This window comes from Equus asinus, chromosome 7, assembly GCF_041296235.1.
Source record: "Equus asinus isolate D_3611 breed Donkey chromosome 7, EquAss-T2T_v2, whole genome shotgun sequence".
Lineage (NCBI taxonomy): Eukaryota > Metazoa > Chordata > Mammalia > Perissodactyla > Equidae > Equus > Equus asinus.
The window spans coordinates 71635804-71662101 of record NC_091796.1 but is presented as its reverse complement, the minus strand read 5'-3'; the positions used below and the strand labels follow the sequence as shown (position 1 = coordinate 71662101).

Sequence of the window (26298 nt, the reverse complement as noted above, 5' to 3'; positions counted from 1 at the left end):
CCGTCATTTGTGGCATTGTTTGATTAATGTTCATCTCCTCAACTGATAAGCTCCGTGAGGGCAGGGAGGGTTTCTGTCCTCCCCTCTCCCTATGCCCCAGCACCCAGAAGGGTCTAGCGCACAGTTAGTGGGCGCTCAATGATGGCATCCTGAAGAAATGGATGCATCTGTGGGTCTGTGGGCCACACTCAGGAAGCGTGTTTCATGCCCATTTCTAATCCAGGGTGATGCACATGCTTACGGAATAGGTGCTGAATGAATAAGGCAGTTCTTGAGCAACTTAATGTCTTCAACATGACCAAAGACGATTCTTCCAGAGAAAGTCAGCCTCGACCTAAACCTCTGCATTGCAGGAAGACTCTGTATTCTCAGTAGGCATATTTTTCATTTTCTCAATAACCATTTTAGATGCCACAGTATCTTCCTGCTGCCTTTTGACCCCTCTGTAGGCGAGGGGAGAGGAAGGAGAGAGGCCCTTTCTTAATTTTCTCCTCTTTATTCCCCACGCACTTCCTACAGTGGAGAGTCAAAGCCTGTTGGCGTTGGTCTGGTAGGTGTCACCTTGCTGCCTGGATTCACTGTGCATCTAGGAAGCAGTACTTGTGTGCCCGCCTATGAAATGTATAATAAAGAACATTTGTGCAGCATTTCACAGAGCACCACTGCCAATATTATCTGATTTAAACCCCACAATACTGTTATGAGAACATAGCATCTTCCAAATTTTAAACACAGTGGAACTCAAGGATGTGAAGTTACTCGTTCAAGATAATAGAGCAACTATTTTGGACAGCAGGACTCAAACTCAGCTCTTTTAATTCCAGTGTTTTATATTATAATAACAATAATATATATTATATATATTCTATATTATATGATATATATTTTTTATATTTATATTTATATATTTATATTACAAATACATATATTTATACAATTTATATATATTTACATTATATATATTATCTATATTATTATATATTATAGATAATATATATTATATATATTGGCATCTGTCTGGGAGCCACTCTGCAGGGCCAGGTATGGACACCAAGACCAACCCAGGCACCCTTCACGCACCTACACAAAGTCACATTGATATATAAATAATATATAATAATTAAAAAATATATATTTCTAAATATATAAATAGATAATATATAATATAGTGTATAATATATATAATATATATTATATTATAACACCCTTTTTGCACCCATGTTTGATAAGATTCATAACACTTCATAATTATTCCTTATATTTTATGGCATTTCTTATTTTTCCAAATATGCCACATTAATTGCTGTGATACAATGATTTCCTGAGGTCTGTGGGGCGGGTATTCACCCCGTTTTACAGATGAGTAAGCAGATCCACGGTGGTTAAATGACACATCACTCAGCAGACTGGCTTGGGCCAGATCTCATTCTCTGCTCTCCATGTGACTATTTGTGGTAGACAGAATGGCTCCCCAAAGAAGTCCAAGTCCTAACCCCCCAAACCTGTGCATATGGCACCTTATGTAGCATAAAGGACTGTGTGGATATAATTTAAGAACCTTGAGGGGCTGCCCCGTGGCCGAGTGGTTAAGTTCACACGCTGCTCTTTGGCGGCCCAGGGTTTTGCTGGTTCAGATCCTGGGCACAGACATGGCACCGCTCATCAAGCCATGCTGAGGCAATGTCCCACAAAGCAGAACAAAACAAACTACAACTAGAATATACAACTATGTACTGGAGGGCTTCAGGGAGAAGAAGAAGAAGAAAGAAACCTTGGCAACAGATGTTACCTCAGGTGCCAATCTTCAAAAAATAACAGAACCTTGAGGTAGGGAGATTATCCTGAATTATCTGGCTGGGCTCAATATAATCACAAGGGTTCTTATAAGAGGGAGGCAGGGGAGTCAGAGAACAAGGCGAGATGATGGAAGCAAGGGTCATAGGCAGAGAGAGATCTGAGGATGCTCCGCCGTCAGCTATGAAGATAGAGGAAGAGCTCACAAGCCAAGGAATGCAGGCGGCCGCTAGAAGAAAGAGATACCGCCTCTAGAAGGAACACAGCCCTGCTAACATCTTGACTATAAGATTTCTGACCTCTAGAACTCTAATAAATTTGTGTTGTTTTAAGCTACTAAGTTGTGGTAATTTGTTACAGCAGCAATAGAAAATCACACCCCTCTAAAGAATGACAGACGTCAGCAGGTAAGGAGAAGATCAGGCCATTTCTGGGATATCCTAAACCGAAGGCCTAGAGGGAAGACACTGGCCTCAGGATGTGGAAAGAGAACAACAGGCAGCAAAACGCTGCTGTCTCAGAGGGAGACATGAGGGCCTGAGGGTCTCCTCTCTAAAGCCTTCCAATGGCCTCCAGGCCACAGGGTATAAAACCCAAACTCCCCAACTCAGCCTGCCTCAGACCTCGTCTCACCCAGTCTCAGCCACCCTCACCACTACAGAGACACTTGCCTTCTTCCTGTTCCTAGAAGCCTTGGTACTTCCTGTTTCTTCTGCATGAAATACTCTCAGCCCAGAATTGCACATAGCACCTTCTCATCACCTCCTCAGACAGGGTGTAACCGACTGCCTCTCCAAAGTGCCCCAGTCATTCTTGACTCCATCGACTACTTTTCTGGGCTCCCGGGCTGACATTTCTGTCCCAAGTGCCCCAGTATATTAGTTCAATAAATAATTTTTTTCATCCAACTCTTTTTTATTTTTGGATGTACATCATATTTCAAATTCTGTGTACATTACATCGTGTTCACCACCTGAAAACTAATTATAGTCCATCCCCTCACGTGTGAGCCTAATCATCCGTTTTTCCCTAAAAATATGGAACGCTTCACGAATTTGCATGTCATCCTTGCGCAGGGGCCATGCTAATCTTCTCTGTATCGTTCCAATTTTAGTATATATGCTGCCGAAGTGAGCACAATAATTTTTGACCAAACGAATAGACTAGAGGCAGCCTTAAAACAGGCTTCCCCAAGCCTCTCCTCCAGCCTTCCAGGAGTAGTTTCTGCTTAGACATGAACATTGGGAGCCCTCAGGTTCTTTTCTCTCTGGCGTTCCTAGCTGCTTTTAGACACAGGCCTCGGTTCTCATTGAGAGAGAGAATAGCAGCCCCCAAGAGTCAGGACCTAGCCTGGCCCTCACAGCCGGGCCACGGTGTTCTCCTGTTTAACATAAATATTTCCATTGAACACCAACATCAGACAACACCGCTCTGTGACCACGATGGAGCAAACAAGATTACTCCATAATCAAGCCTGGATCCAGACAAAAATAAGATATTGTCCAAACCACAAAAATGACCAAAGACGCCGCTTTCCTGGTTAATATGCGTGACTGCTGTTTCTTTACTGGTTACAGCTTTAGCCTTGTCTCATTCCTCCTTGCCTCCCAGGTAAGAATGATTAGGATACCCAATCATAGCATTCCCCCTGCTTCCTGATCACATCCAAGCCAGAGCAAAGCCCCCTGTGTTTGAACCCTCCCCCAAATCACCTAATCCAAACCTAAATCCTGTAAGTTCTCTGTCATACCCTCTTACTAAGATGACCCCTGGCTTCCCATCATGTCCCTTATTGCAGCTAGTCAGTGAGCCCAGCATTGATCGACTCCCCTGATCCTGATGGTCTCTGGCTGGAGGGCATTGGCACGGTGGACTGGAAGGCAGGCTCCGCTGTTTTGCCATGTGGGAAAGAGAAATGCTAGTTGGACCAGCTGGTCAGCTAGAAAAGCCTGAACCATTTGCCAGTGAAACAATAATACCGGCTGCATACTGGGTGCATATTACCTAACCTGCACAAGAGGCGGGCTGGTGAGGCTCCTGGTGGGGCTGCTTCCATACAGGTGCATGGCGTGAAGGGGCCGGCAGGTGTGGCTGTGGCCTGCCTGGCTTTCGTCAGGGATGCCTGCACCCAAGGCTCAGCTGCTCCCTGCTGCCAATCTGTCCAAGGCCATCTCCTCAACACAGGTGCCAAAGCCCCCGCTCCTCCACTCTCTCACCTGCCCCATCCCCCATGTTCCACCTTAAACTCTCCTTCCTGCCTGAGCTAATCTCCCTGTTGATGCGCTTCACGACCCCCAAGCCCCATCGGCAGCTCCTCTGCCACAGGTGTGTGCGTCTCTGCCGGCTGGGCTCTGACTTCTGGACCTCTTCTCCTCTTTTCAAGCCCTCCTTAGTGATTAGGTCGCCCCTTCCCCAAAGTCTTCTCTCCGGAGCCCAGCTGGCTACCCACGCTTGTAGCAGCTGCTCTCAACACTTACCCAGCGAGCTCAGATTACAGGCGCTGACTGGGTTGATTTATGGGTTTGGGATAGTCATGTGGACAGTGTCTGTGTTTGATTTTGGTGAGGTGGTGGGAAGGAGATTCATATCTTTGTTCTCCCCGTCCCGAGCCTAACCTCCCCAGGCAGAGGCTACACCTGCTGGCTTCGTTTTTTGACCCCTCTGTCCCCACTACCTGAGTGCAGAACACTGAATGCCCGGCACCCACAGGCTTTCAAGTGTCTAGGGGAAGGCCAGGCAAGGAACTTCCTGTGGGGCTGTAGAACAGTACCTGCCTCTCCCACGATCTCCCCGTTCCACCCCCAGCCCAGCGTCAGTGCTGGCAGCTGCCAGGAAGGTGTCAGAGGGAGCCATTTTCAGGGATCTTGGAAACTCAGCGACATTTCTGACCAGCCTAAGTTGTTTGTTCCTAACTCTGAGCTTCATGGCTATCTGCAAACATTGATCCTAGAATATTTTTCTTTCTAGAACTGGACATGTTCCAGTCTATCTGACTGCTCCAGGGCCCAGCTTGCTCCAGTTAGTGGTGGGAGTTAATCTCCGATGTCCTTCTCATCAGCCACCTCTTGTAAACACCTGATGACACTTTAGAGTGCAAGGTCAAAAATGCGTCCACTTTTTTTAAAAGGGGAGTGTGGGTGGAAAGGATTCTCTGCTGCCTTAAGTAGAACCAGATTAATCTAAATGCAGATATGGGGAAATATCCAAGACAAAAAGTGAAAAAAGCAAAGGTCTTTTCAAAACAGTATAAACACCATGAGCTCACTTTCATAACCCTATATATCTAATGTTTTTAGGTATAGAAAAAGAGTTGAAAAGATATTTACCAATCTGTTATATAGAAGGAGTTAACGAGAGGACTTTCATTTTCAATTTTTCATAAAGTCATTTGTTATTTATGCAATCACTAAAAAATAAAAATTTTAAAAAGGGACCTGGGATAGCAACTCTTACTTTCATCCCATTCAATTATTTTTTTAGTGTTTCTACAAAAAATATACAATTTTGCTTCACCATTAAAAGAATTCCACTTAATTAAAATGAAGTTTTACTTATATCTTTGTTTAAATTTTTATCTGTCATATCTAATTTATTCTTTCCTTTCTTTTAATGTCTCAAAGCACTTCAGGCTCCTTGCCTGCTTCCTACCGGCACCGGCCGGGGGAATCTGGGAGGCAGGGCTGACTTGACAGCACCTGGAACGGCAGCTCCTTGGGGAAGCGGCTGCAGGGCGGTATTCAGTGCATCCACTCAGCGTTACTGAGCGCTACTGGGGACCAAGCCCTGTGCTCGCTGCCAGTGCCAGACAGTTGACAAAAAGGAATGAAAATTTCAAGGAAACACTCTAGGCTATTGGGTTAGGGCCACAGGCTTGTCCCAACAGCATAGGGTACGGGGTAAGAATTCGGTTTGGAAAGTCAGGCTGCTTGAGTTTAGCTCCCAGTACTACCACATAATAACCTCAGGGCCGTGTGCCAGTCAGGGACTCGGTCAGATGCTAATAACAATAACCGGAAATAACACAGGCTGAAATAAAACAGAAGTTTGTTTTGCCTTCATTAAACAAATCTGGAGCGAGGAGGTCCGAGACTGGTGGAGCAAGTCGTGGCATCGGGTGCCCAGGCTCCTTCTGTCCTTCTGTCCTGCCATCTTTAGCTTGCAGCTTCCTGTCTCAAGGTCACCAGTTGGTACTGGAGGCTTAGCCATCAAATCTGCACTCCAGGCAGGAAGCAGGAAGAAGGGGAAAAGACCAAGAAAAAGCCCATGTAAGCAGGCTATTCCCCCTTGAAGAAGCTGTTTTGGACTCTAACCCAATGACCTCTGCTTCCATTTTATGGGCCACAGCTGCTTGCAAGGGGGTCTGGAGAGTGTAGACTGCGAGAGGGCCACGGTGCCTCCTCCAGGCAAGTCCGATGGGGCCTTTAGACCCTGGTAACTAGCTGTCCCTGCCCAGGGTAATAATGTTGCCACCGCCGCCAGTACGAAGGGATTAAATAAGATAATATTTATAAAGCCAAATAAGGTCAAATGTCACTTCCCTTTGAAGCTGTCCTCAGGGAAAGGATCCAATAGCACATTCTTCACACATTCTTCACACCTGAACCCTAACACTGGCTAGGGTTTGTTATAAATTTACCCGACTGTCTCCCCCACTGCACTTTGAGGCCAGAGGCAAGGCCTCATACGCCTTTCTACCTGGAGCGCCAGCACACTGCCGATTCTCAGTAAATCTTTGTGGAATAAGTCAAAGAATTTCCCTTCCTTTCTTGATGTAACTTCCTGAAGCAATTTTACTTCCAAATCTAAATACCCTCCAGGCCCTAAGCCTTCATCTTTGAAAAGTCGCTTTCAAGCTTTGGTCTCCGAAGGCCTGAGACAGATAGGAGAGAGTGACAGCACTAGCCACAAATACCTGCTTTGTCCTCTATCTGCTGTGTGACATTAGGAAAATTTCTTAACCTCTCTGAGCTTTAGCTTCCACAGGGAAGTAGAGATCATATTGGTGATACTGTGTGTGTGATTTAAGGATTAAATGAAAGTATCCAGCATGTACCTGGCATGGACCGATACTCAGTAGACATTAGCATCTTTTGTCTTTTGATATTTTCCCTCCTACCCTAAGAGAGCTAGCCCAGGCAAGTTAAAAACAGCTAACACTTTTCGAGCACTTACTATACGCCAGGTGTTACCTTGAGGTAGATACTATTATAATTGCCCCATTCTACAGATGAAGATACTGAGGTTCAGGGAGTCACCCAGCTAGAGGACAGAGGCAGAGCAGTCTGGCCACAGAACTCATGCTTCTACCCGTTACACCACACTGCTTTCCTTGTTGCATTCGGCCACATTTAGCCTCAGCCCGTCCGCCATCAACTCTTCCAACGTCCAGTCATTGACAGTTTCTCTGGGTACCCCAGAGCCCATCCCTCTGGAGGTAGGCCAGGAGAATTCTGGGTCAGCTTACCCCCAGGAATGGTTTTCTCAGCCTAGAAGTCCCCACAGAACCTGGCAGGTGCTCATATTCCCCAGAGAACATCATGACAAGACAGTTTAAGAGCCTGAGAACAGCTGTGACCTCAGACCAGTGGTCCTTGTAAGTTAGAGGCACCCCTACCTCACGAAAATCCAGCCTGCGAAAAATTCAAACTTACAAAAAGGTCAGTGTGTGTGTGTGTGTGGGAGAGATGGTGTGCATTACATAAAGATACTTCACTTTGTAAAGTATGGCACTCCAGTGTTCCTTTATTTAGCAATCTTTCCCTGTGTACTTACAGTGATTTAATTTTTTAAAAATTCCATTTATGTGAAACTTTACAAGGACATGGCTATTCAGCCAAGTGAGATACACCCATACAATTCCGTGGTCTTGATATTGCCAGGAAATTGCTGCAGACGCTGCCCTAGCTGACCCTTTCCCTTTCATGTTTCTCTTCCAAATTTTCCTCTGAGGAGATACTTTTTGAATCCAATTATAGGAAGAACATCATTGGAAATCATTCAATTATCACAATAGAAAGAAGTTAATTTTGGCTGTGGTGGGAGCTCCCATTGACCACTACCATCCTTTCTCAGCACTGGAAAATTACAAAGTTTCTTTCCCTGGTGTTTTAAGACTCGCAGAGCCTCTGGGAATCAGCCGTTAAGGGTCTGGGCCACCAGCCAGTAGCAGTGGGGCAGAGGCAGGAGGCTCATGACATCATGGAACCAGGAGGCCAGAGAGAAGGGCCTGTTCAGGAGCCAGCCTCTTAAGGCTGGCCTTGGCTATTCCCGGCAAGCTGTGCTGGTTGCTGCCTTCAGCGAGGATTAATGATGTGCCTTTCTGACCAGCCAGCCAGCGATGGGGTGTGAAATCACTGACAAGAAAGGGCAGAGAGCGACGAGGAGGAGAAGGGAGAGTGGGGATGAGAACCTATGAAACCTTGGAGAGAAAAGTGAAGCATATACTTTCACTACATTTTCAGAAAGTTAAAACCATACCTGAATATGAAACAGAAGCTATGGGTTGCCGGGGACGGGAAGCAACTCAAATATCACCAGCCTTAACTGAAAAAGAATGAGGAACCCAAGCATTTTGTAATTTTTATGAGTGGCCTTCTAGAGGAAACCGGGGCCAGCTGCAAGTTTACATTTCAGGAAAATCTGGCCTGGTGAAGCCTCTCCTGACTCACGCTTATGGGCTGGAGCTCATGTGCATTTCGGGAAAAGTTTGACATTTCCTTGTAAAGCAACAAAATGCAGAGAGGGGCCCCAGGCCTGCTCAGAAATCGCCTGCATGCTCTTCTCCACACCCTGCACCTACTTCTTTCAGCAGGGCCTGACTATGGGAGGCCAGCAGGTGGATAGGACACAAGATTTAAGGAGCCCCTCACTCTCAAGTTGAGCAAGGGCAGGGCCAGACAGAGCGAGAGTGCCTCCCTACATCTTGCTCTCCAGACGCCCCACCCCCCTCCCTAGCCTGCCCTGCCTTTCACACTCCCTCTTCAGCAACTCTCTAATTCTAAGTCACTTAGGTTAGGGTGGGGTGTGGGCATTTTTAAAAGCTCCTTAGATGATTCTAATGTGTAGCCAGGACGACGGAGAGACACTCCTTTAAGTGACCAAGGGTTGGTGGCAAATCGAAGGAATCCAGCCAAAAGCCAAGAATTAACCTTGACTTTGTCTTTTCCTAGTATGTTAACTGGGGGAAAAAAAATTCTTATCAAATTCATTTTGGTTCAGTCTATTCACTATATTACAGGTCACAGAAGGTCCTGTATAGGGTTGCCAGATAAAATGCAGGACACCCAGGTAATTTGAATTTCAGATAAACAGCAAATAATTTTTTAGACTTATCTGAAATTCAAATTCAACTGGGCTTGCTGTATTTTTGCTTGCTAAGTCTGGTGACCCTCATCCTGCCCCGATTGTGCAGGGCAGCATTTCCTACTTTGTATCACAGAACACAAGTTGCAGAGAATATGATGTGTATTATCCTAAGAAAAACACTCCACGGTCAAATAAGTTTGGCAAATGCTGGTTTGGCAAAATCAAGTTAACTGGGTTTTTTGGCTATAAAACTTCTGCGGGACTGTAATATGCAAATGCATACTGTGACTGTGACCTCCTCAAGTTGGAGAATTGTGGAATTTCCAAACTTCCGTAATGGGGGGACATGTTATAGAACGAATGTCCCAGAAAACTTAATGTGGAAAACACTTCCATGAGAGAGGGGCGCTACTGGAGGGTTTTAAGCTGTAAGTGACAAAGTCAGACTAACGATTGAGACAGATAATTTTACTTTCAGAAGTATCGACTTGAGAGCAACAGGCCTGGAAGCAAGGAGCCCAGACAGGAGGCTATACTGGTTTGTGTGGACTGCCATAAAAAGCTACCACAGAGCGAGTGGCTTAAACGACAGAAATTTATTTTCTCACAGTTCTAGAGGCTGGAAGTCTGAGCTCAAGTTGTTGCATGGTGGGCTTCTTCGGAGGCCCCTCTCCTTGGATTGCAGATGGCTTTCTTCTCCCTCTGTCTTCATGTGGTCTTCCGTCTGTGCATCTCTGTGTCCCAATCTCCTCTTCTTATAAGGACATTGGTCACATTGGATTAGGACCACTCTTATGGCCTCACTTTACCTTCATTACCTCTTTGGAGGCCCTCTCTCCAAATATAGTCACATTCTCAGGTCCTGGGGGGGTAAGACTTCAACATAGGAATTTTTTTTGTTTTTTTTAGATTTTATTTTTTTCCTTTTTCTCCCCAAAGCCCCCTGGCACATAGTTGTATATTTTTCATTGTGGGTCCTTCCAGTTGTGGCATGTGGGACACTGCCTCAGCGTGGTTTGATGAGCAGTGCCATGTCCGCGCCTAGGACTCGAACCAATGAAACACTGGGCCCCCTGCAGTGGAGCGTGAGAACTTAACCACTCGGCCACGGGGCCACCCCCTTCAACATAGGAATTTTGCGGGGACACAATTCAGCCCATAACAGAGAATATCACAATTATCCTACTGAAAGATGATGATGTTGTGAGTTAAGGTGGTGGCAGTGGGAATGCAAAGAAGGGACTGGATCCTAGAAATATTAAAGAGTCAGAACTGAAAAGACAGGGAATTGATTAGACGTGGTGAATGAGCAAAAGCAAGGCATAGTTTTTAGCACAGAGTCGTGCTCAAATATATTTGTTTCCATCTCTTTACTGTTTCCTGAGTCTAGAATAGACTCTTTCACGTAACACGAATTCATTCTCATAATGCAGTGTTGGATTAAATTCGTTTCAGCGATAGAAGCATGAACAACACAGTTATTAAGTATTTCCTGCTTATTTCCAAAAGTATCCATTAGTTTTTGTATTCAGATGATTGACTAACCTCTGCATCATCTCTCCCCACCCTTGGAAAAAAATATTGAGCATTTTGGGAATTCCTGGCTTACCTGTGCCAGATTCATTCTTCTCCAGTGGGTGGAGTTCTCGTGGTTTCCAAGGAGAACAAAAGCTTGGTGAGGAGCAATGGCTTAGACAGACCTGGCTTCCCTGGGGGCTGTGGTCCTCAGGCCCTTTAAGACACATTGATGACCAGCCCTAGTCCCTGTCTTCAACTTAAGAGTTAGCCAGAATAGCCAATAACTTCTGAGAATCGAAACCCTAGTCAAATTTTGATAGTATGAAAAAAAATCACTGGGTGTTTTAGACAGATAAAAAAGTGGTCAAAGGACATTTTGAGTGGTGGCCTTTAGTCCTGCAGAATCTATAGAACAAGCTAACTCCACAAAAAGAAACTCTTGGCATTGCTGGAGTCAGGGACTAAGGCCCCACAGGTCAATGCATCCTCTGAGCACCAGCCTCTGGGCTCTCTGCCTGGCCTTATTTGGCCTGGGCACCAAGAACGCCAACAACTGGATGGCTGTGGCATGACGGGGTGTCTTGGTAACACCCTGAGAAACTGCCAGAGCTACCACAAGCTAGGACCCATCTTTGCTGAGGTGTACAGAATTCTTGTTGATACAAGTGTTCTTTACGTTAAAAGCAATAAATTCCTTCTGGTTTAACTAAAAAGGAAAACAAATCAGTTGCAAGAACTTGGAATCTTTTCTCTTTGTCCCCTGAGGACTGATGCATTTCTCAGCCTTTTGGCCTCTCTACCATTTAAATAACGATGCTGGCCAAAGTGCAGCCAACTGCCTGTAATCTTTGTCTGTTCTGAGCCTTTAATCTTTCCCTAACTTCTTCCTTTCAGCCTACACTTGAGGTCTACCTCATTCCAAAGATTTTTCCTTGGCCAGTCATCTCACGGTATTAGTATTCTGCCTTGTCGTAGAGCTGGAGGCCTGCCCTGAACTCCTTATCCAAGTAACAGCTACTTGAAAGGCAGGCAGGAGCTCCTCTGTGACTCTCCCACGGCTCCCAGCACACACCTTGATTAAGGCAAATACCCAACTGGTTGTCCTGAATCTGAGGCAGAGCTACCTCCTCTCTATGCAATGCTCAAAAATTATTAATACGCTCTAGTGTTGACATCTTTCTTCCTTATATATAATTTAAATTCATCTTGCAACAACCTAAGACCATTATGTACTTTATTTGTAGTACATTGTCTGCAAAAATGGCCCAAATCGTTCCCTTCCTTATATCTATCCCCTTTGCAATGTGGATTTCCATCTCCTTCCATCAAGAGGAAGAATCTATTTTCCCACCCTTTGAATGTGGGCTGACCATATGACCGGCTTTGACCAATAAATAACAGCAGAGGTGATGCTGTGTCATTACCAAGCCTAGCCCTTAAGAGACTTTGTGAGTCTCTGTTCTCTCTCTCAGACCTCTACCAGGCTACCAGCGAACAAGCTAGAGCTAGCCTGCTAGATAGCGAATGACCACATGGCCAAGTCACCCCTGTCACCCCTGTTGACTTTAGCTGACAGTCAGTTAATCCCCAGAAACAGAGCTCCTTTGCTGACCCATAGCTGACCATGGATGCATGAAAGAACCCAGCAAAGGCCAGAAGAATGCACAGCTGATCCACCCTGAGTTGCTGATTTGCAGAATTATAAGTTAAAGAACTACTTGCTATTTTAAGCCACTAAGTTTTGGGATTGTTTGTTCCATAGAAATAGTTAACTCACACACCATCCAAAATGTTCAGATGCTTGAAGAGTGTAAGGAACTTCCAGTCAATCAATATAGCTCTACAAATTTATGCTTTGATACAACTTTGGTGCTCTAAACTTATAGTAATAGGACATAAAATAGAAAATAAAATCTATATGTATAGCTGGCTCACGGATAAGCATCTCCACAGGCCAGAAATCTATACAGTGATCCAGGAATGAAAGCAGGGAGAGGTCACTGGGAGTTTGGTCTCTGCAAAGTAAAGGGAATTAAACAGTCTTACCTGAGGCAGGGTATGAACGCCAGTTTACCGCTTGAAGCCAGGGGTTGGTGGGGCTTCAATGTACTACCCCATTTTTGCCAGCTCATGAAAGGACACTTAAAAATAATTGCCAAGAATTACCACTCCAATCAGGCATTCCCCACACCCACCCTCCTGACTTTGGTGAAACCAATGCTCAGTTCTCAGTCCTCACTTTCTAGCAGACTTCAATGGAGTTGATCCTCTTAGACTTTCTTCTATTCTGTGTGAAGATGCAGTTTTCTGGTTTCCCTCCCACCTTACTGGCCACTTTTCTCAGTTCCTTTTTAACGATTTCCCATCTTCTTCCCAAACAATGTTGGAGGATGCTGAGATTCATTCCTTGGTCTTGTTCTCTATACATATACACTTCTTTGGTGATCTTATCTGTGCTCATGGCTTTAAACGTCATCTATATCCTGACCTCTTCCAATGTAAATTTCTAGCTCAGACCTCTCCAAACTCCGGGCACATATACCCAACAGCCTCCTTAATATCTCCATTTGGATGTCTAACAAATCTCAAACTCCAACGAACCCCTGATTTTCCCTGCCTCAATATCTGCTCCACTCTCAGTCTTCCCCATCTCAGGTGATGGCAACTCCATCCTTCAGTTCCTGAGGCCCCAAATCTTGATATAACCATTCTCTCATATCTCTCAACAAATGTGCCAGGAAATAATGTTGGATCTCCCTTCAACGTTTATCTAGACCCTAATCAGTTCTCATTTGAGATTATGGTTTTTGGAAAAATGTAAGCCTGAAGAAATGGGAGGACATGGACCCAGTCTCATGAACAAAAAAGGAGTAAAGCTACCTGCTGACTCAGCGCCTAAATCTATGATGTCCCCAATCTCACTGAAGGACAGGAGCCCCTGTTGGTTCTGGGTCCAAGTGAGGCAACTGCAGAACTATTATTCAGAGGAGGCGGGGAGAGAAAAAAGTAAAAATCTTCCCAAATAAGATTTGGAAAGCCTGCAAACCAAAATTCCAAATCTCACACAAAAAATTTAATGTTAATAAAGTCAGTCAACAAAATAATCAGTACTTGAACTCACTCCAAATAAAATTATTTTATTTTATATAATAGCCTGAAAAATATTTTTTAAATTAGTATGTTTTAGAGTATTCAAAGAAATAAAATGAAGGACTAGCTTCCAATTTTTTAAAAAAAGTACAAGATATGAAACACAAATAGGCAGAAATGAAATAAAGTTATATGAATATGAAAATAAACAATTTGATATATTTCAACGAAAAATTGTAGTAAGTAGAATTAAGAATTCAATACAGGCACATAGATTAATGGAATAGAGAGTCCAGAAACAAACCCACACATATGTCAACTAATTTACAACAAAGGAGCCAAGAATATACAATGGAGAAAGGACACCAATAAATGGCATTGGGAAAACTGTAGAGCCACATGCAAAAGAATGAAACTGGACCACTATCCTACACCCTACACAAAAATTAACTCAAAATAAATTGAAGACTTGAATATAAGACCTGAAACCATAAAACTCCTAGAAGAAAACATAGGTAGTAAGCTCCTTGACATTGGTCTTGGTGATGATTTTTCGGATCTGACACTAAAAGCAGAATAAACAAGTGGGACAACATCAAAAAAGCTTCTGCACAGCAAAAGAAATAAGAAAACAAAAAGGCAACCTACTGAATGGGAGAAAATATTTGCAAATCATATATGTGATAATGGGTTAATATCCAAAATATATAAAGAAATCATACAACTCAACTGCAAAAAGATAAACAATCTGATTGAAAAACGAGGAGAGGTTCTGAATAGACATTTTTCCAAAGAAGACATAAAGATGGCCAACGGGTACATGAAAAGATGCTCAATATCACTAATAATCAGGTAAATGCAAATCAAAACCACAATAAGATATCACCTCATACCTGTTAGAATGGCTATTCTCAAAAAGACAAGAAATAACAAATGTTGGTGATGATGTGGGGAAAACCCTTGTGCCCTGTTGGTGGGAATATAAACTGGTGTGGCCACTATGGAATCCAGTATGGAGTTTTCTCAAAAAATTAAAAATAGAACTAAAATATAATCCAGCAATTCCACTTCTGGGTATTTATCCAAAACAAATGAAAATACTAATTCAAAAAGACATATGCACCCCCATGTTCATTTAAGCATTATTTACAACAGCCAAGATATGGAAACAGCTACTGTCCATTGATGGATACATGGATAAAGAAGATGTGGTATATATATACAACGAGAAACTATTCAGCCATTCAAAAGAATAAAAGCTTGCCATTTCCAACAACAGGGATGGATCTTGTAGGCATTACGCTAAGTGAAATAAGCCACCCAGAGAAAGACAACTACCATATATTGTCACTTACATGTGGAATCTGCAAACAAACAAACAAATAAGACAAGCTCATAGATACAGAGAACAGACTGGTGGTTGCCAGAGGCCGGGGGTGGAGGGTGGGTGAAGTGACAGTGAAGGGGATCAAAAGGTACACACTTTCAGTTATAAAATGAATGTCATATACATATAACGTTCAGCATGCTGACTATAGTTAATAATACTGTATTGCATATTTGAAAATTGCTAAGAGAATAGATCTTAAAAATCTTCATTCCAAGAAAAGAACTTTTTTTGTGACTATGTGTGGTGATGGATGTCAACTAGACTTATTGTAGTAATCATTTTGCAATATATACAAATATCAAATCATTATATAGTACACTTGAAACTAATATAATGTTTATGTCAGTACAAAAAAAATTCGATAGGATAAACTCTAGACTGAACACAGTTACACAGAGAATTAACTAACTGGAAAATAGCACTGAGGAATTTACTTTTACACAGCCAGAGATACAAAGAGATAAAAACTATGAAAAAAAGCAAGGAATATAGTTTGACTAACTAAACACATGGCAAATGAGAGTTCTGAAGAAGGAAATGAGGGGAAGCAATATTTGAAGAGAGAAATAGTGGAGACTTTTCCACGATTGAAAAAAGAGCCGAGTCCTCATACCAGAGGAGCACTCTGAGAGCTAAGATGAATAAACAAGGAAAACCCAGGGCTACCAGACATATGGAGGTAAAACTGTAGAGCACTAACATTAAGGAGGAGAGCTCAGAAGTTTCCAGAGAGGAAATATATGATCTTATCTACAAAGGAGTGACAACTGCACTGACAGTAGATTTCTTATCAACAATAACACAGTAAAAACCCCACTAAAAGAAATATTCAAAGACGTTATTCAACAAGAAGAAAAGTGAGCCCAAGGCATGAAATATAAGAAATAATGAAAAAACAGAAATTGATAACATTTAGCAATGTTTAATTAATTATTGACCATAAGGGAATACACATTGACCATTTTCTTGTATTTAAAATATTTGTTTGTAAATTTTTTTTTGTAAAATTCAAGCTCTACACGGCAATAATACAATGGGGGCAAGGAGCATCGTCTTCAATCTCTATGAGGCCTACTCAATAGCAAAGAGAAGGATAGAAACTCTGAATAACATCAGCCTTTATTAGAAAAGTTTATGGTTAAATATGCATGTTTAAAAAGTGAAAGGAAACCATTGAAATCAATCAATAAATTTGTATTTATTAAAATACTCTAAGTATATGGAAACTTAATATATTAGACGACAGAAAAGGAGACATCTACAAAAAAAAAAACAAACCACGTTAAGGAGAAAACCCAAAATGAGAATGCATCAGTTCAAATATATCAAAAGAAATATTAAAGGGATTACATTTATCTAATAACTATTATCTAATAATAACAGTTATCTGATACCTAAAAATGGTTATCAGAGTGAATTTTTTAAAAATCCAGCCAAATACTTTTCAGAGAAGACACGGAGAAAACAAAACCAAAAGAGGAAGCTTGAATATAAAGGAATAAAAAAGATATACCATGTAATAATAATAAAAAGAAACCTGGTACAGCAGTATTTATATCAGACTAAATAGAATTTAAGACAAAAAGCACTGCATAATAATAAAAGGAAGAATCCACCAAGACGTAGCGTTCACGAACCTGTGTGCACCTCACAGCTTAACTCTGAAAACTACAAAGTCAAACCTGAGAGAACTATAAGGAGAAATCACAAGTGTATGATCATAGCGTAGCTTACTGAGGTCAAGTAAAATGAAAACTTAGCAGGAATTTAAAAGGTCTGAACAAAAAATCTACTAGATATGCAGGAAAAAGTCTTTATACCCAACAGTAGATTCAAATTCATATTTACGTAATCTTATGTCCTATTAAAATCACAAAGGAAGTCTCAACAAATGTGAAAGGACATCACAGAGACCATGTTCTCTAACTACAGTGCAAGTAAATTTGAAATCAACAAGGAAAAGAAGTTAAAAACAATAATAAGTACAACATATGTTTGGAAAGTAGTAAAGCAACCTTCTAAATAACTCATGGGTCAAAGAAGAATTCACAATTGAAACGATAAAATATTTAGAAGTAAATGATCATAAACATACCTCATATCACAAGCTGGTCCAAAAAAATGCCATTAGGGATATTTTTGGGATAACTGGCAAAATTTTAATAAGGTCTGTAGATTAGGTAATAGCATTATATAAATTTCCTGATTTTGATAAGTATACTGTGTTGTCAGTGAATATCTTTGTTTTTAAGAAATACACACCAAAATTTAGCCGTAAAGGCATATGAAATTGAAACTTATTCTCAAATGGATCAGATGATGATGATGGTGATGATAATGATGATATATAGGATGATATATCTATATATATATAGGATGATATATATATATAGAAACAACAAAATGTTATCCCAGAAATGGTGAATCTGGGTGAAGGGTAAACAGGAGTTTTTTACACAATTCTTATCATTTTTTATACGTTTGAGACTATTTCAAAATAGAAAGTTTAAGAAAGAAAAACCCTGTGAGATGCAGCTAAAGCTAAAGAAGACTTTATTTTTCAATCTTAAATAGTTCTGTCTTTTAAGAAGGATGGTGATTTGCCAGACAATTTCCCTTCTGAAGGTTCTCTGTTTCACTGACTGGATAAAACAAAAACCTGTTGTGTGAGAAAACTACATGTTCTGCAAATGAGCAAAGTAGACCAGGATGCCTGTCCTATATGAAAGAGCATCTCATGGTCGCTGTTGCCGGCACTGGCACCATTAGTTAGGAATTGCCTTGGGGATAAACATAGACTAGTGAGTAAACGATGATGTCATACATTGTTTTAAATAAATGCACCAAAAAAGCAACTTGTGCCACATTCCAACTAGGTCATAAAACTTTATTTAAGAAGCTTTGACCCCAGGATTTCTCTAAGCCTTTTCTAATACTTTGTTTGGGCTCCTTTCTCCATGCACCATAATTCAAAACAGTGGGACCCAATCTCCTTTTAAATGTTTCCTGAGAAACCTATCTCTTAGCTTGCAACAAGTGGGGAGCATCCACACATGATTGCTCCCAGATGCTCAGCACTACGCGGGAAGGTCAGCCAATGGAGCACAAAAGCAGGAATACAGTACAAGACTGGGATCTCCAAGGAGTAAGTGTGAGGGTGGAGGAAGGAAGGGAGAGCAGAAAGAAGAGAGAGAGGATCGACATGTGGTTTTGAGAAGAGCTTTAAGGAGAGGTTTGGGAAAATCTACCAGCTCTTCCATGTTCACAAGATCTCTCTGTTGCCTGATAAAACTTTTTGGTGCATAAGGAGAAAGTTCTAGACTCAAGGCCTCATGAAGGTGGCATGGTGGAGACTAATTGCTGGAGACGGAAGAGGAGACTACAGGTCTAGATGTGTGATGTCATTGCTTTCTCATTCCTCAGACTACGGTGGGCCAGACGTGGTAGGCCATGTCTGTTGTTTGGGGACCTTACTCATTTTGCACCAGACTCACCTTGGGGTCCTCCTCTGGGACACCACCATCCTCAGCCCATCACATTCATAGTCTTGGTCCTGCGTTACTTGACAAAGTTCTAGCAAACTTTCGGTCAATGACAATCTGTCAACTGCATATTGACAGCCAGAAGGAGACTAGCAAATTATGGCACCTCTAACAGCACAGTTTAGGTTTTTAATGAATTCTCTACCTCTTGATTCTGTGTTAAAGTCTGTCTATCTTAATTAAAATTACTTCAGAAGATAAAACATAGGACCAATCCTGGAAGTGCACTGGCAAGTATAGAGGCTCAGGAACTACTTGCAAATTGCTGACTTGTGCCTAAGCATCATCATCTCTTGGGAGATGGCCATACTTTAGGGGTCCTGGACTGGTCCTGGTCCCTATTTCACCTGACCAAACCCTGGTCACAGCTGTTTCTACACAAACCTTTCCAGACTGGATGGGTCGAGTTGAGAATTCCTAGTCTACCAGACATAAGTGTGATTACCTCTTTGTAACCCCTGCTCCCTGACAGTCATTAGTTTTGAAGGAATAAAGAAGAAAAACCTGACTAGATGAAAATAAATATTTTCACAGAATCAGTGAGGGTTCTGGTGGAATTTTTCGGGTCACAGAAAGTTAGTACTAGAAGACAGTAGTGTCCAAAATTTTCCTATTAGCCTAAATTTTATAAAGATGGCCCAAATGCTAAATATCAACATTACCACCACCACCACCACCAATAATAACAGAACCCATCTCTATTCCTCCGCCCACCCAAGGGTTTCAATGAACTCCATTTGAAAACCTCCAACTTAAGAAATGAGGTCCAGAAAAATCGAGAGCCAGACCCCAGGCATGCCAGCTAATTGGTGACAGCACTGAGACCACAGCTCTTTCGCCCACAGAATCGTTTACTCATTGCCCGGAAGTCACTGCATCACTAAAATGGATGGCAGAGACTGGTCACTGCCCCTGGTAATTTTCAGTGTAAGAAAGACACTGTCAGAGTCAGCACACATACAAAAATGTTTTTTCAAGCACTCCAAATTTGGGCAGCCAGGCTAAAACTCTTTGCAGCATTTAGATTAATATGCAGCCGACAATGCCTCCAGGAATTTGTGTGACTTCTCCACCAAAACATGAGGTCCAGGCTACAGATAGCATAAGAAAGCAAACAAGGCAGCGGTGCAGGGTGTGCGTATTCTTAGGAACTCATGGATAGGTCCCACGAGAGTGCCGGCCTCCTCCACTTTGGCCAGGACTTAAACTGGGCAGTCTATGACACAGTTTGACAAGAATTTCGTTTCTTAGTTTTTGCCCAGGGAGAATAGGCAGAAAGGATAGGAAAACACTATTTCACATAATAGCATGGTTATATTTAGGTACTGTTTTAAAACTTTGCACAGTTCACCCACATACTGCAAATTAAATAAGTTTCACAGTAACTCTGTGAGAGCCCAAGAGCAGTAGTTCCTTATTCTACAAACAAAGGAAAAGAGGAGAGAGGTCATGTGGTTTGCCTGAGGCCACTCCATCAGTTGGTGACAGATGGGATGATCAGTCAGTGACTGAAGGAGGAACATTCCATTTCATTTTCCGTCAGACTCTAGACTGGATTCAGGCTCTGCCCTTCAGTGAACGCGTCACAGACTCAAACAGAGGGACTGTTCTAATTTGGAGGAACAGAATAGAGAAGACATTCCAACTGTGCCAGGACCAGAAAGGGAAAAAATCCATAGAAAGATGATAACAGACATTACAGAATTCCCTCTGGCCTGTGTGTTCTTCAGAATTGTACAGAGATCACTTATATTCAAATACAGATTGGCATTTGGTGGATAAATTCTGGCACCATAGATTTATATATCCTTTGGAGCCTATTTACTGGTTGAAACTACCGTTTCCTATGCAGAGTTTTAGATGAGTTTAATTCACCCCTGAAGTAAGGTTGAAAAACTTTTTAAATGAAGAGTGGACTTGGAAAGGAAAGATCTGTGGCAGTGCCAAAGCAAGCCCCAGGAGTGAGAGGACTAATTTGGCAGCTGTCAGGACAGATCAGCTCATGGAGTGAGAAGTGGGTTGGAGGGAGGGAGCTCTGACTGCAAGGACAAAGCTGGGCATGTAGGTCCAATTTTTCAAGCTGCTTCTCTTCCGGGGGAGCCACCCATAGAGCCCCCCATGCCTTGCCACCTTGTCTGATGGAAGTAGAATGCTACATCGGGCACATGAGTCATTTCTAATTTCAATGGCATTACTGGGGCCTGAAACATCCATGCTCAAACGTCCTGAAACAACACAGGTTTCTCAGTGGCCCGTCCGAGCACTCCTGGGATTCCTTTAAATGCAGAGGATGAGTAACCCTGGGTTCGGGCCTGCACAGCGGGCTGTGGAAAGGCCCAGGCGCAAGCTGCCAACGGTGCAAAGTTTGTAAAGCAACTCTAGTGAACAAGCGATTACTTTTCAGATCAAAACCTACTGAGGATTAAGATGTCTTTCCGGCAACCCAGGGGTTGTGCATATGCCTGTTTCAACTGTACCAGTAGCTTCAGGAAATGGCAAGGTGGGGCAGCCTGCAAGAAAGCGAGCATCATCCACAAAGATGTTCATGGCTCAGGCAGAACCAAACTTGATTAAACATGCTTTTCCAATAAGGAATGACTTCCCCCTCAAAGACAGTTTTTGACCACCCCAGAAGGTGATCCTAGGCCCTTCTGACTTTTAGAATAAACATGAATGTCAAGAACAGATTCAGCCATCTGGGGAACACGGTCTTTCTTTCATTCTCTTTCTAAGTGACCCATATTAGAAGCCCCTGACAACATTCCCGAGGGGCACAAGTGCCTCGTGTGCAGGGACCTGGAAAGCTGTCCTCGGCATGGCAGCTGACTAGGCCATTGATCTTGGGTTAATCATTTAATTTGGGATTGGTAATTCACAGTCAAAGCCATGATGACTGTGATCTCGCAGAAGTGAGCCTGCCTGGGCACGGGGACCCAAGGGTTATAATTTGAAGGATTTACTCCTTGTGAGTGGAGGCAAAATGCTGATGGAGATGAAGCGGCCCAGGTTTGAATGCCTCAGCAGTGAGTTTTACCAGGGCTCCCACACCTTCCAACAAGCCTGAGGGCTCTTCAGTGGGCCTGGGAGGCAGGACCTACCTCAGCTCAGGGTGGAGAGGCAGGAGTTGGGGGGTTCATTAGTCTGTACACGGGAGAGTTGGAAGAGACCTGAGTAATGACGTTTTCACTCACCATTGTCTCACCAGAGCAACCTTCTGGAAACATAAATTTAATGCTCTCATCCCCTGCTTAAAATGGCTCTCTACCCTTCCAAAATAAAAGCCAAACTCCTCAATACTGTTCACACACCCCACGTGATCCAGACCCTGCCTCCCCCTCCCTATCCTTGCTTTCCTCATTCCCTTTAATCCAGCCACAAGGGATTTATTTCAGTTCCTCCAATATCAAGCTCTTTCTGTCTAAAGCACTCCCTTACCCCTCATTATTTTTTCATTTCAATTTTCCTTTCAGTACTCAGCTCAAAGGTCACTTCCTCTGAGAAGCCCTCCCTGAATGTTCCCCTCCCTGCCCCTATTAGATCAGATAAAACCTCTTGTAATGTTCTTGCAGAACATCCTATTCTTTTAGGGCCCTTATCACAGTTAACAATTGTATACTTACTTGTTTAGTTATTGGATCAATTCCAGGCTCTCCCATTAGATTATAAGCAGTGTCTATTTTCCATTATATCTCTAATGCCTAACACAGGGCCTGGCACATAGCAGACACAAAACCAGTGATCTCCTTAGAATGAAGGTGAAGTAAAGAGGAAGACAGCAACTTTACTCCAGAGATCCAGAACACTGCCCAGGTCCACATCTGCACGCCTTTTGGTCAATGGCCACTGACGTTCCGGCTAGCCAAACAACTGCTTTTGGAGGTGCATTACCACTTGCGAGTAACACAAATTCATTCTTTTCATTAGTTTTGGCTGTTCAGAACATTGAGGGAATTTGAGAAAAGGTGAACTCTCAAACAGTCCTGTTCACTTCCCTTACACATAGTCCTGGCTTGAACGCATTCCACCACCTGCCCCATCTCTGAGGAGTGCACGGGGCAAAGTCAGGGAACGTGTGCGTGGGGACTCTGGCCTGACAGTGGGATCCAACACAAGCAGATACTTAAAAATACGCTGACAGTGGGGTTATGTCTCTTCAATGCACTGGAGGCAAAACCTCTTGTTTTAAAAACAAAGCATTCATACAGAGCCAAGAATGTCCCTGAGTCAATAGTTCTAACCCTTTCTCAGTCTGCCTAAGAGGCCCTGGGTCTCAGACAGATGAGCCAAGGACCTGCCACTTGGAGATTACTGTCTCAGTGAACCCGACTGACGTTGGTCAAGCACAGACTGTGTACAGTAGGAGCTTGGGAGATAACAGGAGATGCAGACCATAGAAGGCTACTGATCTATCGTGTAGACAGACAAGAACAAATCAATTAAAGAAAAATTCTAAGGTTACACAAAAACAAGAAGGTGAGGGTATGGTAGGCTCTGCTCCTGAGCAGTGAATTGCCTCTGCCTTAGGGACGAGATCCTTACGAGCTGAGACACTCAGGAAGTCTTCCTGGAGGAGGTAAGTTTGAGCTTTAAAGAAAAAAACTTTGGACTGGCAAAGAGCTGAGCTGTGAACAGCTGGGCCCACAGTAGCTAGGCTGCTCGGAGCTGAGAGTCTGTGTTGGAGTTGCTGTGATTTGAGATGCCTCTAATCAACCACTTCGGGAAAAATAAACCCCCCTGTAGCATCTGCGATAAACTGCCCAACATCTAGGTGATGGGGTCAAGTTTTGTTTTTCTTTTCAACTGGATGTTGGGATGTCATGCAGCCCCAGTGCCTCTCTGATTCTCTCAGTAATCCAGGATTCCAAGTAATAATCATTTTGTTCCACCAGCTGAATCAGTGCCAAAAAAAAAAAATCTTAAAACTTGGACTATGCACTTTTGCTTCTCTCTCCTGTTGTCTGAATCATTCTCAATGGAAACATCTAAGTCCTACTGAATTTTAAGTGAGTGTGTCCACTTCTCTACTGTTTGCCTAGGTGAGGATGCGAGAACAAAAGGCACGAGGCATACCACAGCAGCAATGACTTTCCACCAGGAGTCAGAGCGTGGAAGGGAAGCTAAAACATCTTCAGCTACAACAGCATCTCTTTTAAGGCAGCCCATTTCCCTAGGGAGAGTTTGCAGCTCTGAGCAAAGGCAGGACAATAAAAGATCAAGGATGCCTTTCTAAGGCAGCAAACAGAGCAGCTGATGCCTTGAACTTGGTCTGTTTTTGACCTCTTTAAAAGCCAGGACAGCAGCAAAGTGCCCACATTAGATTTTCTCTAAGCTGCCCAAGCATCTCTTTTCTTAACCATAAAAATCCCAGCATTTGTAGAGAACAGGCAGGGAGGGACGTCCTGGGAGATCAGACCTGTCTCAGCAGGTGTCGCTCAAGCCTGTCTTCCCCTGAGCAGTTTTCTGGGCCTCTCTTCCCTCTTTCCCCGGGTCTGTCCCACTCTGGAAGTCACTGGCCTGTGCTCTCCCCTCCCTTGGTTTCTGCATCTTCATTTCCAAAGGCAACTGAAAATAGCGCTAGGCTGTGCAAATGGGCCACTCCCATTTTCCCCAAAATATTTGGTAGTTAGACCTTGGACCTGATTCCAGCAGCATGGGATCAGAGCTACGGCCAAAGCGAAAGCCAAATTGGATTTTGTGAAGGAGGTGGTCCCTTGTCGTTTTCATCTCCAGATAGAAGACCTCTGTTTTCCCAGAAGATAAAATAATAGAAAAGCAGTAGCCCAAGGCGGGTGACTCTGCAAACAGGTGGGTGAGGTCTGTGCTTGAGGCAGCAGGTATCTGTGGGTACCGGGTCCTCCTTATGAGTGTGGCCATCTGAAAACAGAGCTCAGAGGAATTTGGTGCATCTCGTGTATTCCAGGTGGGAGAAAGGGCCGACTGGGACTCTACTAATGACCATGATCAGCAGACTTTGGGTTAGGTCTCTCAAACTTTTAACATGTGTGCAGATCCCCTTGAAATCTCTTTAAAATGCAGATCTTTCAGTTGTTCTGGGAAAGAGCCTGCATTTCTGTCAAGCTCCTGGTGATGCTGATGCCACTGGTCCCATGCACACTTTGAGTAGCAACATGTTAGGTTTTTATTTACTGCCTTCCCACCTGAGATGGGCTATGTCATTTTATCAAAACAGCGTGGTAGGAGTGAGAGCCAATTATTAGCCTCCTGAATCATCCATTGTTAGAGCTCTTTCTTGCAGTTATATTAAAAAGGTCCCTCCCGGTAGTTCCCCATTGTGCAAGAAGCCCATTTGTAACCAGACAGTGTGGGCAAGCAAGCCACTCTGCAAACGACCTTCGGCTCTTTCTGTCCCCTGCCAGGTGCTGCAGGTTGGTGTTGGAGTGAGAAGTTTTATGAGAAAGTATCACCTGGGCTGATTCTCAAGGATGGGGGCGGGGGGGGGGGGAGTACTTTGCTGCAGCAGCTTGAGTTCCCACTGCCTGCCCTGCCCACCCCCCGCCCCCAAGCTTGGTGATGGTGCGGAAGCTGGGAAAGAAGCATCAGGTGAAGGGCTGCAAACTGGGGCATATTATTTTTCACTTTCTCTGCTACTGGCCATCTCACGCTTTTTATAAATATTTATAGGACAATTTCCCTCTTGAGAGTGCCCAAGCGTGGGGGATGGTGAGGAGGGTGGTTGAAGGGAGGAAAAAGGTGCTGCTCCTGGTGTACGAGGATTGGAAGGTGGGGGAAAACTCTGAGGCCTTCTTTCGGGCCAGTCGCCTCACTTGCAGGAGCAGGAGGTGGACTAGATTGGAGATGTTAAACTCTCCGCAGTTGTAAGCAATGCTGGGAGTGTAAATGTTTCTAGGGCGACAGCCCACAGATTTCAACGGATTCTCATAGGGTCTATGATTCTCAAGGGGTTATCAGCAACTTTTCAATCAGGATCATCCTCTAGTCTCTCCCAAAGTGGACATTTGGAGCGCTGGGCTTCTAGAAGCAGCAGACATCAAGGGCAGGCCACGGGATTAGGAGGGACAGGGCAGCCACTTAGAATCATTTTCTAGCAGGCGCGGAAGGGAGTCAGCTATCAACAGTCTCATTTTTACAGAGGGAAATCTGAGCTGCAGTCAATTCAAGTAGCTCTCCTAAACCAGGGAGTTAGAAGCGCTGCCTGGACTAGAACCCAGCCCTGACACACACAGCGCAGGTCTGCACCGGGAACAAGGCCCTTCCATCAGGCCGTCGCTTGGGAAGGGTAATATATTTGTGGCCACACCGCCAGGAGCCCAGCTGGTTATTTCTAGCTTGCTGAATGTCAAAAATCCAGGCCGCTTCTCACAGCAGCCTCCGCTTGTCAGACCGAATCAAGGCATCAGCGCGTCAAGCAGGCAAATCAGCGGCCTCCAGCGCCGGCCTCCCCGCGCCCGCCCCCGCCCCGCCCCGCCCGCGCCGTGCACCTGACCCAGAGCTCCAGCCGCCGGCCGCCCCGAGCCCCCAGCCCCTCCTGCCCGGCCGCTCCCACCTGCCGCCTCCGCTTTCTCAGCGTGGGGCCGGCTTGGCAGCGTGCCTTGGCCAAGTGCAACCACGGGAGGTGGTCTCCCACGGCCTTTGACCCCAGCGACGATTGGGCAGGACATTCTGCCTTCTCTCTGGTCT

The 26298-nt window shown here is 43.8% G+C and overlaps 1 non-coding gene across 1 annotated transcript; it reads right to left on the bottom strand.

Annotated features, from left to right (window-relative positions):
* Positions 1–2825: 2825 nt before the first annotated feature.
* On the bottom strand, positions 2826–2932 carry LOC123287506 (U6 spliceosomal RNA). Its single transcript, XR_006530829.1, has one exon. It is a non-coding gene; the product is annotated as a U6 spliceosomal RNA (small nuclear RNA).
* Positions 2933–26298: the final 23366 nt, after the last annotated feature.